The sequence below is a fragment of the Amphiura filiformis genome, chromosome 9 (assembly GCF_039555335.1).
Source record: "Amphiura filiformis chromosome 9, Afil_fr2py, whole genome shotgun sequence".
NCBI lineage: Eukaryota > Metazoa > Echinodermata > Ophiuroidea > Amphilepidida > Amphiuridae > Amphiura > Amphiura filiformis.
This window is the reverse complement of record NC_092636.1, coordinates 59770160-59782435: the sequence shown is the minus strand read 5'-3', so window position 1 is coordinate 59782435 and position 12276 is coordinate 59770160. Positions and strand designations below refer to the sequence as shown.

The following is a 12276-nucleotide window of genomic DNA, read 5'->3' as shown; positions in this document are numbered from 1 at the left end:
AGCCAAATTCCAATATGGCGGCCAAAATGGCAGCCATTTTAGTAAGTAAAATTAGTTTTCAACCAGACTTGTTAAATACATATACAAAATATCTCACATAGGTTTGAGGTACAATGGATATATTCAAAATGTACTCGAAGGATTTCAATACCTAGATATAAAGCCAAAATACAAGATGGCGTCCAAAATGACCGCCTAAGAAGTGTTTAAGATGTGTTAATTGGCATTGGAGAAAGTTCAAAACTCATGATTTGTAAGCAGACTTATAATGCACATCATCCAAATTCACTATATTATTACCATCATTATTTTACAATATTGATTCAGTGCTTTTACCATGTGTACAATACAATAGTTACCATTATTTTCTATTTGCCTCCAACAAGATGGCCGTAACAACATGACATGCCAAGATTACTTAAGCCAATGTTCACATCGGTATCCACGTGATGTAATGCAATCAAATGGTATACTTAATCAACTTGCACTGTGTCTTCTGCATTAATGTTCTGCAATGTTGGTTGGGTCTCCTCCTCATTGTCCCCAACTGGTACAGGTGCTGTGTTGCTGCAAGACTGACCACAGCCTTTGCTGCACATAAATGTACAGAAGAGTCTCAAGTTTCTTGCAGCTGCATGTCATGTTGTTGCATATTGTTTGCATCTACATGATACCATGTTGAGCAATGTGTCTGGTGCAACAGCGAGTTCTGTTTCTACTTGAACAAGAATTCCATCTTGTGATCTCCATCCCCAGTCAGTTGGACTTAGGTTGTTCCCCATCCACTCTTATTGTGTGTTTACTAGACTTGACAGAATAGTATCGACTTCGCAAATAAACACTTCAGGCCTTTAAACCCTGCTACCACGACAATATGTTACAATAACATACTAGAAGGTAGGTTACGATGTTGACAAAATCATATTGTCCCTTTATAATACTGGGTTTTTTTTTCTTTCCAGGATTCAACTAGAACACATTCTGCCTTGCGTTAGTCAAGAAGGACTATTCATCCGCCATGACGATGGTGAAATTAAGATCGAGCCTATGCAGATTTTCAATGATCCCAGTTTGCGTATCACTTTACTGAGCAAGGACAACTTGTTTTCTCCATTGGGATTTATCGTCGACCACATTGAAAAGTTGATGAAAGAATGGTATCCAGGTAAATGAGACGTTAGATTTTGCTCGCAAACTGCAGAAACAACATTAGTAGTAATTTATTTAAACATTTTGCGATAATACGATAACGATACTGATATTTACATCGTCATAATTCCTCTGTCCGCTCATGATAAATGACCGAATGTTGTGCAACTTATAATACATCTAAAACAGCGGTGTTCTTAGTTTACCAAACACGCCTAGTTGCAGCCCATGCGATGCTTATGTTTAATAATTATCAATGTTGAAAAGATTTAAATCCTTGACTTTTACATCAACCACGAAGCTTTAACTTCAGCGCAGTTGAATCGGATAAACTCAGGTGTCAATCTCATTGTTAATCACATTTTATATCGATTATTGCTCCATAAGCAATAATGGATATAAAATGAGATTAATAATTTTCATTGCACTAATTCCTATTTTGTAATCCAATAATCATGAAAGTATTAAATTCGCCAGTAGTATAACGGACTCAAAAAATGACGTTAGTTTGTTGTGGTTGTTTTCTGCAGGTCTAACCAAAAATAGACTGGACGGTAGGCCACGCGTTATACGATACATCCCATGTCCAATCTGCGTTCAGAATTTCCAAACTAACACTTCCGAAGAAAGTCGTCAACAGATCCCCGAAGACACAAAGTACCACCTTTTCACCTTGGAAGAGTTGATCAGGGCAACGTCCATTAAAGGTCGGAAATTCGTTGTCTGCCCGAAGCATCCAAGTGATACTGTTCCAACGGCAGCGATTGCTCCTGATTTGTTCTTGGCAGATCTTACCGTAGAGCACCTGAACGACGAAGAGCTGATATTGGATCCGGTCAGAATCGGCAAAGGTAGTTTTGGTGAAGTTTACACCGCGCAGTATGGTGGGCAACATGTTGCCGTGAAAACCCTGCTCCGCAGATGGTTACAACATCAACCGCAAAGTCAGTCCTCGTCATCCTCACCGTCGTCAACATCTTCCTCTGACTTATTGATTGGAGATGAAGCAGGCAGCGTGCCTTCTCCAACATCTTCGACTTCGTCGCAATCCGGTTCAGGAATTCAAACGGCCTTGCATTCGATTATGGGTGCCTTTCCAAGACTACGGTATGAAGTACGCATGATGGCCAAACTCAGCCACCCGTGCGTTCTTGAGTTGGTTGGGGTATCGGTTCAGCGACTTGCATTCGCTATGGAGCTTGCTCCTTCTGGAGATTTGGCATCTTATATAAATGACGTATACAAGCAACGAATTCGAGAATTTGTTGTAGGCGAGGTTGTCCATGAATCCGTTCTCCCGCGAAAGTTATCATTCAAGATTGCATACCAATTAGCTTCGGTGATAAGCTATCTCCATAGTGTAGGTGTTATTCACGCAGATATCAAGACCAACAATGTGTTGCTGTTCTCCACTGAAATTCGGTCTCCAATCAATATCAAGTTGGCTGATTATGGAATATCGCATGAAATGGATGTAGCAGGAGTTCGTGGAGACGTTGGCCGAAATGAGTTTTGTGCACCGGAGATCATTAAAGGCCTCGCTTTTGACGAAAAGGTACCGTATCTATTTCTAAATATTATGTCGCACATTTAACTCTGCTCCCATCTAGGCCAAAAAACGTCTTCGCTAGTACATCAAATATTTTATTTAAATATAAACACCAGAAAACCCGTTATCATACTACTTTAACTTAAACACACTGTCTTCTTTCTTTTATTTTCATGATTTTTCACCACTTCCCAACTCACCCAGGTCGATTGGTTTTCGTACGCCATGGTCCTATATCACTTGATAAGTGGCACAACACCATTTCTACACACATCGTATCTCAATACTGTATCGCAAGTCACAGCAGGTTCCAGACCGGATTTTAAGTATTTCAACTACTCCATGCGACCGCAGTTGCCTAATATGGAAAGCTTAATGAAGGACTGCTGGAGAGTGAATCCTGATGATAGACCGAGTGAGAAAGCGGTGCTAGATACCTTGCAAGACCTCAGTTCCACATGTCTTCGAAGAGGTCTTGCGCTGCAGAGCGACCCAACTGCGGTTTTGTACACAAACTGTGATGATCAGGTACGTCTACATTACTTTTACTTTGTTGATTCTACCATTGAGATTATACAAGATTCACCTAATAGCATTCCCATATTATTTTACTATATTCATCTTTTCAGGTACCAATTCACAGTCCTTTATTCTTGCATTATATTCTTTATTTGATACTATTCTTATTATTCTCTTTATATCGGTCCGCTATGAAGCAGTAGGACGCGACCTTTCTCAATTAACTTATATCTTGGACCGTCTTTCTGGTTTCGTAAAAGTAGGGCGTCGTCCAACATAGGTTTCTCTTCGTACTCTTGGGCTTTGCTGCCCTCTTATGCGCTGGTCCTTTGTTGGTTGATATGAAGCATTATATTAAGTGGATCATCCTTAGGGAGGCTAAGTGTGTGGCCAATCCATTTCATTTGTCTTTCTTGGATGGCATTGGTTCTTTGCTAGTTTTAAGTGAATCAATCACTACGTTTTTATTATTGACATAATATTCTATTTTCATTATGATGTCACTCCACTCCAATAGAATGATACGGATGACAAGTACTTGGTGTATATCTGGAACCACGATGGCCAGGTTATAGAACGTGATGTGGCTACAGGAGACATAAACGGCAAAGTTATCAAGATTGCAGACCAAGAAGAAATTGGACATGTACTATGCGCATTCGCATTTGAAAGGACACACGTCGTTGGGACGGCGGTATGTAGATGATACTATAGGTCTTTCGACTAATTCGTGCCCATTGTACATCTTCCGTCGTTTTATCTTTTCAGTTTCTGTTTCCGTATCTGTAAAAGTTTTTGTAAGTCATTGTTATTCTGAAGTGGTAGTCTCCCAGGTGTAACCAATCTTTTATTCTAGCCTTTTGTTAGTTACTGAAAATTTGAAGCTCGTGAATTTCAGTTTTCGTTTTGGTAAGTTATATTGATTTTTTACATAAAACCTTGAGATGTGCGGTTGGGTGCTAATCTAGACAAAAGAAGAGTCTAAATTTTACGGTCCTAAATTCGCGGTAAATTGTACGGCTTCAATTGACTTGTGTTTGGTGTATATGCACTTACGCCTAGACGTAAGTGGCTCTTAAAAATAGTCATGCATTGAAATATATACTAACCATTTGCCAAGTTATAAGCAAAAGTCTTTCATATTGGCGATGAAACGAGCGTCTAAAATGGTCAAATACCTCCCAATGAGGCGCGTACAAGTGGTGATTTGGGAATCATGTTTTATATTGAAATGCAATACAAAAGAATTGCATTGGAGCAAAGATAATGTATTCTATTCATTCGTACCAATGGCAAGCTAATCTGGTAATTGGTTGGGTCTATTATGCAAGGCTCGGGTTTATTTTAAATGCTTATTTTTGCAGAGCTTATTTTCAGTCATGGATCATACTGATAAATTTCGCAAGGGATGGAGAGGGAGAGGGAGGGAGGGAGGGAGGGAAATACTTGAGACTGAACAAGTGAGAGTGGGAGGGGTGAGGAAGAAAGAGAGGAGAGGGAGAGACGGAAAGACTAGAAAAAGAAGCACTCGAGAGGAGAGAGTATGGACCGGGAGGGAGTGGGGAGACTGATCATGGGGGGGGGGGGAGGAGGAAGCAAAATAGGGAATAGAAATAGACATTGATGGAAGGGCGACACTGTGACCATGCACAAGTGCTTTGGGGCTCGACAGGCTCATAAGCGGACCTTATTTGCAACGTTTTTACAGAAAAAAGTGGACTTTGTCATTCGGATTGGCATGCATTTTGTCAAAATAATGTAGATCAATTTACCAATGTAAAGACGAGAGGGCGCTAGACCATTAAAAACACTGGTGTTAACGTAATGTTTTCTCTCCCGGTTTTATTGACATAAGCAATCACCTCTATTGAAATAAGCTGATTGGTACTTCAGAGTTAACAATGAAGTCAGATTACAGTAACTTACTGAATCCCTTGCGTTTTCGTACACAGCAAAAAATAAAAGCTCAATATTGAGTAAAATATTACTCATCACGATAGTAAAAAGGGAGCTAGTCGAATTTTGAGTAATTTTTACTCAGCTTCGGTTGATTAATTGTTTACTCAGCACATGTTGATTAAACTTTACTCAATATTGAGTAGCTCCCTTTTTTACTCAAAGATGAGAGTAAAATTTACTCTTTCACTTGGAGTAATATTTGCTCAACTTTTGTTGAGTAAAATTTACTCAATATTGAGTAGCTCCTTTTTTACTCAAAGATGAGAGTAAATTTTACTCATTGACTATGGAGTAATATTTGCTCAACGTTTGTTGATTAAATTTTACCCAATATTGAGTAGCTCCTTTTTGCTCTGAAACAAGGAAACATTTACTCGTTTAACCTTGAGTAAAGGTTTACGCAAGTGTTGATTAAAACGATTACTCATTATTTGAGTAAAACTTAAGTGAAAAGATTTGCAAAATGATGAATAGTAAAGTGTTACTCAACATTTTGAGCAACATGAAACGTATTTTACTCAACAAATATTAAGCAAAAAACACTTTCGAGTTGTATTGAGGCTCCATCTGCAGCTGGAACAAAGCAGTATTTAGAATGAAAAGAATACAAAATTAAATATAATATTCTGCATTTTTCCTGGTTTTATTTTCAAAATAGGTATCAAATAAATCACAATATAGCATGTTTATTGTCTCATTACCCAATGTGAGCAAACATAGAATAGAAGCCTGCCACCTCTCCCAAAACTTTTGATGTGAAAAAGTCATTTGAAAATTAATGTTATAGATGCTGAGTGTTTTAAATGGGACAGAAATTAAGTCTTCACTTCATTATGTTTTAACACTCAAGAATTGTCTAATGTTACCAGGTTCTTTAGTAGCTGATATAGTGTCCAGGAACTGCCAAATAGCAGTGATCAGCCTGTACTGGATATGCTAAGTCATTGTGTGTGAAGGATTTGGTATATCTTGTCCACAAGTTCTACAACTTTCATCACTGTTGCGCATTGAAAAAGCTTGCCTATCCATTTATATAAAAACACAGTTCTGGATTCAACTTGCTTCACAAGTATATAAATGGCAGCGTGCGTCCAGTAAAGTTGGCGAGGAACCAGTCCAAAGCTGTGCCTTCCTGAAACATGTAAAATAAAAAGAAAATGTAATAAAGGACATTAATTTCATGGATTGGGACTATTCAAGTGAAATAAAGCTGCCTTAAAATAGAAAATCCACCACCTTTTCATTGTATCAACCATAAATCAAAATTTGTTTGGTACTCGAAAGTGATGAAGCAGATGGAAGGTTTAAAACACAAATAAGTAAATTTATGCATGTCTTATTTTTAAACTGTCTATAATTGGTCAGATGGTATATAACCAAAAATGAAAACTCTTGCTGAAATTCTTGAAATATTAAAGCAAATATGACATATTTACATGTAATTTACATTGTAATCACCCATTGCATTGGCATTTCTACTTTCATGCGATTTTGCAAATATTTAAAATATCTTTATAATTATTATATTATTATTCCTGTGATAGCGGGCAATGCTATTTTCAAGGGGACACAAACTTTAGGAGACAAGAATTTACAGAAATGGTAAACAAGATAATTATAAGATTCGCGGTTGATTATTCAAAGTTCACGATAGCCAACACCTGTCGGTGAGGATAAGGGGTTATATAGGAGGTTTTCCCCTTGGCATTTGAGGTTTCATGAACTACACATTCAATGAACTACATGTATTCTGAAATGCACAAAGAAATTGGCAAGTTAAATGCAACATTATTGATAGAAATATACCTGTTGACTGACGTTCGTGCATCTTTCTTCAATACCTTTCCTGGAAAGAGGTAGGGCAGCACAAAAATCCCAAAGTCACATCTGATCTGTAAGTAAAATATAGATCAATATTATAAATGGACTGAAAAAGAAAACTGCCTATGGAAAAAAATTTCAAGTGATATTTTGCAATGGTTTCACTCTCCTACTACATATAACTGCAACAAAAGTTATGTGGCACGAGTCAACATCAGGATCAGGGACGTAGCAAGAGCTTTGGGGCATATGGACAAGGAGTAGTGTGAGGCCTTCTAAACATCTCCTTTATCAGCCCTGATCCCTATCCACTTCATTTTCGCTTTTGCTTGGGGCCCATGGACTTTGTCCACCCTATCCGCTTGCTACATGTAGGGGGAAGTGGGGCAAATTGGTCCACCTAATGTCCCATTTTGCCCCACCAGATTTTACTCGGCTATAATACTAATACCCGGCAACTTGCGACAAGTGACCACTACAAAACAAAATGTACATCGCCAAGAGTCTAGTAGACTTACGTTTCACAAAAATTGGTGCCGGTCGGCTTCCGGCTTCATTATTTTATTAAGGTGTCTTTAAGGCGTCCCATTTTACCCCACTGCAAGATTTTTCTGTAACAGAGGCTGGGGTAAAATGGGACAGCTGGGGTAAAATGGGACGCCATTGATTTACTATGGGACTTTTTTGTTGGGGCAAAATGGGACAGTTTGAGTTAGCACACAGTAAATCAATGGCGTCCCATTTTACCCCAATTTGGCATATTTCTAAAAGAAAGCTTTTCTTATAATTTTCGAAGAAAAAAGGTACAATTTTGTCTTATTTAATTGAAAGGGTAGCTTAGAAGTTATTTTTTAATTTGAGAAACACTAATCCGGACCATTGATTCAGATATTGAGCCACAAGTCGTGACCTCTGCTTAGACATGACAAACAAATGGAATACTTATTTTGATGTGTTAAGCTTACGGCCCTCAGAAGTTCCTGTTTAATGAAGAATGGTACTTTTAAACGGTTTGAAATATAAATAGACATTATATCAAAGTTATTTTGTTGCAAAAAAGGGCAAAATGTGACTATTTTAAGGTATAAAAGTATTTCCGAAATCACTGTCCCAAATTACCCTGTGTCCCAATTTGCCCCAAGTTACCCTACGCCCCTGGTCCCCGGGCCTGGTCCACATCAGCGTATGTACTTCGAGGTTGCTCAGACTAGTACATTAGTTACGATCGCAAATACACAGCTAGCATGGTGAGCCGATGACAATTACTGATAAGCTTAACTAACTTAAAAACCTGTCTATATCCGGTTCAAATCATACAATAAGATTTCTAAATTGTGTAACAGGTATATGGACATAAAGTTATGAATAATAGTAATGAAATTAGTACCTTCAAACATTGGTTGTACTGCTGACAAACTCCATTCCACCAGCAGACACTGCACCCGCATCCCGGCTCCGCTTTTATACGCCATGATGGACATGAATTTTAATACGTCGTCGAATTAAACTTACTCCGCGTGTTGAATTTACTACGCGATTTGAGTAAAATACAATGTGGCGATTAAAATATTTTACTTCTTTCCATTGACCATTTTTTTTTCTTTTAAAGAGTTGTGTCAAATATCGTCTTTTACTCGTTGATGAGTAAATAATTGGTCTATTTTTTAATCAACATACTTTAGTCGGTAGCACTTTACTCCTTATTTTTTGCTGTGTATCTGAACAAAAGACTTACGGAAACTGAAAAGATAAAAAGACCCCTTGTATAACATTATCGAGTAGGCTGAGTCTTACGCTGAGTATGCTATATGATATGTACGCGATGGATATGTTTTTGACAGATCTAATAGTAATTATACCCCTAGCGCATTTATACTTCTTAACGGAGCCCTGAAACTTGAAGGGCCATACAAAGTGTAGTCTATTACATGATTGCGAGGAGTAACTTAACTTCAATACACCAGGAGAGACAACGGGTTATTAAGTGGATATGTTCTCTGTGAACTTACCTTTCGTCGATTCTCATCACTGTTACCATCATCGTCATAGATTAAGAATCAATGTCATGGCCTGCAGCTCAATATTATCATTTACGCTACGCTTTGTTCAAGGTGGATCGGAGAGGAGCACTACCTAGCGGGTTTTTTTTCACTCAAATATTGAGATAAATAAAGCTGACACACAACAGAAATGGTGTGTGTTCTATACAGGAGATCCTAAGGCTTGATATAAGAGGTGACATTTCCGCCCCATGTGCATGATCTTTCAAGGGACGGGTGAAACGCCCAAAACGTTCGTGTTGATATAAATATATATTGTCATAACTCAAGAACTGGAAGATCTATGGATATATAAATGCGATTATTGGCTTCCTTGACTCATTTCATGTAAATAAGATCAATATATTAATGTTAAGAAGTACACTGTAGATTTTGTTTTAGATAAATGGCTAAATTAGAATTCCACTTGCCTGTTTCTTCCAGGAACTGATTATCAAGACGTACAACCTAGTAGCAGGCAAACTTGTTCTTCTCAACCAGACAAGGCTTTCGTCTGAACCTTCCTCAATATATTATCATAAGTGTACGGAGAAACATGGAAGTGCATTGGTAAGGCCGAATGTTGGTTGAAGAAAAATCATTGTTGTTCAAATCTTTGTAGACAAATGCAGCAACTTTTTTGGCCAAAAATGGTTGTATTTCTCAATGAAGATTTTTAAAAGTAGCAACAAAAAACAGCAAACTTGATGCAGAACTAATCGGTCTACTATGTTCCAAACATTAAAACAAGAAAATTGATTTGATCAAGTACCGGTAGTTTTTTGTTTTTGTTTGTTTTTTGGGTTTTTTTTTGGATTATACCAAAATGTCTTAGAGGAGACCTACTTTTTTTTTGGAACCGTTTATTTAACTACTATATGATTGTTTTGTTCATGCTATATATATACAGATACCACATCAGCTACCTGGCCATAAGTATGGTATTCTCTTCGTTGGTATGAATGATGGCAAAGTCGCTATCTTCAAGCGTCAAACCTTAACAGATGAACCAATTTCGAAATGGAATCATCTCAACACGATAACAATCAGCGTCGAGCCAGCCCCATGCCAATGTATCACGCCAGTAAAGGACAGAAACGAAATTTGGATCAGTTGCGGAAATAATCTTCGCGTCTTCAATCTGTCCGATGGGTTGTTCGATCCCATAGTGATCCCCGTATTGACAGATGAGCATGATGAGGAAGGTGTTGCTAGTAATGATGTGAGAGGGCTTTGCTACACAAGTGGTAGCATATGGTGTTTTGTACAAGATTCTCATGACATTGTACGCTATGATGCAGCTACCCGTACTTTAACAAACACCTTCTCCTGTGGCAATAGTCAACGACGTCCTGGAGACTCTTTGTCAAATGCAGTAGAATCTCTGGAACAGGTCTTGCCAGTTAGTAGCTCTTCCTCAAACGGGAACGCCGAAGCAGCAAATGCGTTCCCAGATCAAGATCTGCCTGTAATTGAGGCGGGCGTCAAACGCGCCAAGGTCACCACTATCTTGAACGTTGAAGACACTATTTGGGTTGGACGAACCCAAGGAGGTATTCTAGCGGTTTACGTAGGTAGTGAGAAAGAAAACAAGTTTGGGGAGGCGTTAGCGGTATTTGAAGCCAAGTACCCAATCAAAGGTCCTACGACTCAGTTGCTTCATGTAGGCAGTGATCGCGTATTGGAGTGTCAGAGTATCGAAGACCCAAATGCACCATTTGTTCTACAGATCATGCTGTGGGAAAAGTGGGGGAGACAGGACATCGAGGAAGCCAATGATCTTACTGTCATCTCACGAATCGAAGCTATCTGATCAGACGTTCAGTCAGCGCATCAGACGGCTTTATTCACAATCTACATCACCTGCCCTGATTGACTATATAAATTAAGTTTAATTAACAAAGACATTTTTTCATTCCGCTGTTCGCGAAGAAAGTGTCAAAATGATATGAACTGTATATACTAATAATTATATACCCTACTGTATATACTATTAAGTAGATTCATCGCTGTTGTATTATAGTTGGATCAAAATCATTTTTAAGTTTTATTGTGATACCGTAAAAATTCGTCAGTATAATTATGTGCCTATTAGATGGCCCAGTCAAATTAAAAAAGCACCCACCACTAAACAGCTGTGCAATAAATATGAGCCATGGGGAGGGGGGGAGGACATTTTTGGCCAGCCAAAAAGGGGCAAGCAATTTTTGGCAAGCTGAGAGGGGGCAAGCGATTTGGGGCACACATTCATGAGGCGCCTTTTAAATAAAACGCTCTAAAAAGGCTTAGGAAAACAGTTAAATATGCACATTTTCCTGCTCGCTGCACTCGCAATAGGCCCCTATATGTCTAGACCATTTAGGGTTTGCAAATTGGGATCCCAAATATTTGACATGTGCACAAGGGGGGCAAAGATTTTTGGTAAGCCGAGAGGTTTGAGCAAGCGATTTTTGACGGGCCGAAACAGGGCAAGCCGTTTTTGGCAGGCCGTTGGGAAATTTTACCCACCGGGCTCATTATAGGTAATTATTGCACATCCCCTTATTGTAACAGAATCCATTTCACATGCGTCCATGTTAAAAAAGCTATACTGTATTCAGTCATGGTATAATAGTGCAGTTTTGAAGAGCCTTGGTTAAAGTTATACCGAAGTCTTCACCCAGCTAACACAAAGTGGCCAAAAATGTTTGCAAAAATATAATGTACATTTTGATAACATTTGTAAAATGTTGTTATATTGTTTTTCATATAATCCGACATTTAAATGTTATAACAACATTTTGACCAAAATCAAAACATGTTTCGCTTTTAAAACGTTTTAAAAACATTTTTGTGTTAGTCGGGGACTCTTATTTTTTACTCCTGTGTTCATGGTGTTCATGCATGGCTGCTAATTGTGACTGTATGAAAGTAGCGATTCGATAAATTCATTAATTTCTCAAAAAGTCTCAAATCTTTGAACAAGTTCATTAGGAACGCACCCCTATGCAAATCTCAGTTTAACAAATAACGGTTAAAATGAAAGCCATTGCTGGGGGCTAATTATTGTATCATTATAATAGGTCTGACACCAATGTAAACATTTGTTTCGGTGTTCAAGTTGATAGTCACGCTGTTTTTTCACGGCAGTGAAATGATGCCACTTGCACCCACATCTCATATGCACAGTTTATCCCTTACATACCCTGTGTCTTGAATATCTATATAGCCCACCAACCATGTGCTTATAAGAGGCTAGGA

At 38.4% G+C, this 12276-nt stretch overlaps 1 long non-coding RNA gene across 1 annotated transcript; it reads right to left on the bottom strand.

Moving 5' to 3' along the window:
• Positions 1-5915: 5915 nt before the first annotated feature.
• Positions 5916-8474, bottom strand: LOC140160377 (uncharacterized). Its single transcript, XR_011859975.1, has 3 exons — positions 8385-8474; positions 6983-7068; positions 5916-6308 (listed from the first exon to the last, which is right to left on the bottom strand). It is a non-coding gene; the product is annotated as an uncharacterized lncRNA (long non-coding RNA).
• Positions 8475-12276: the final 3802 nt, after the last annotated feature.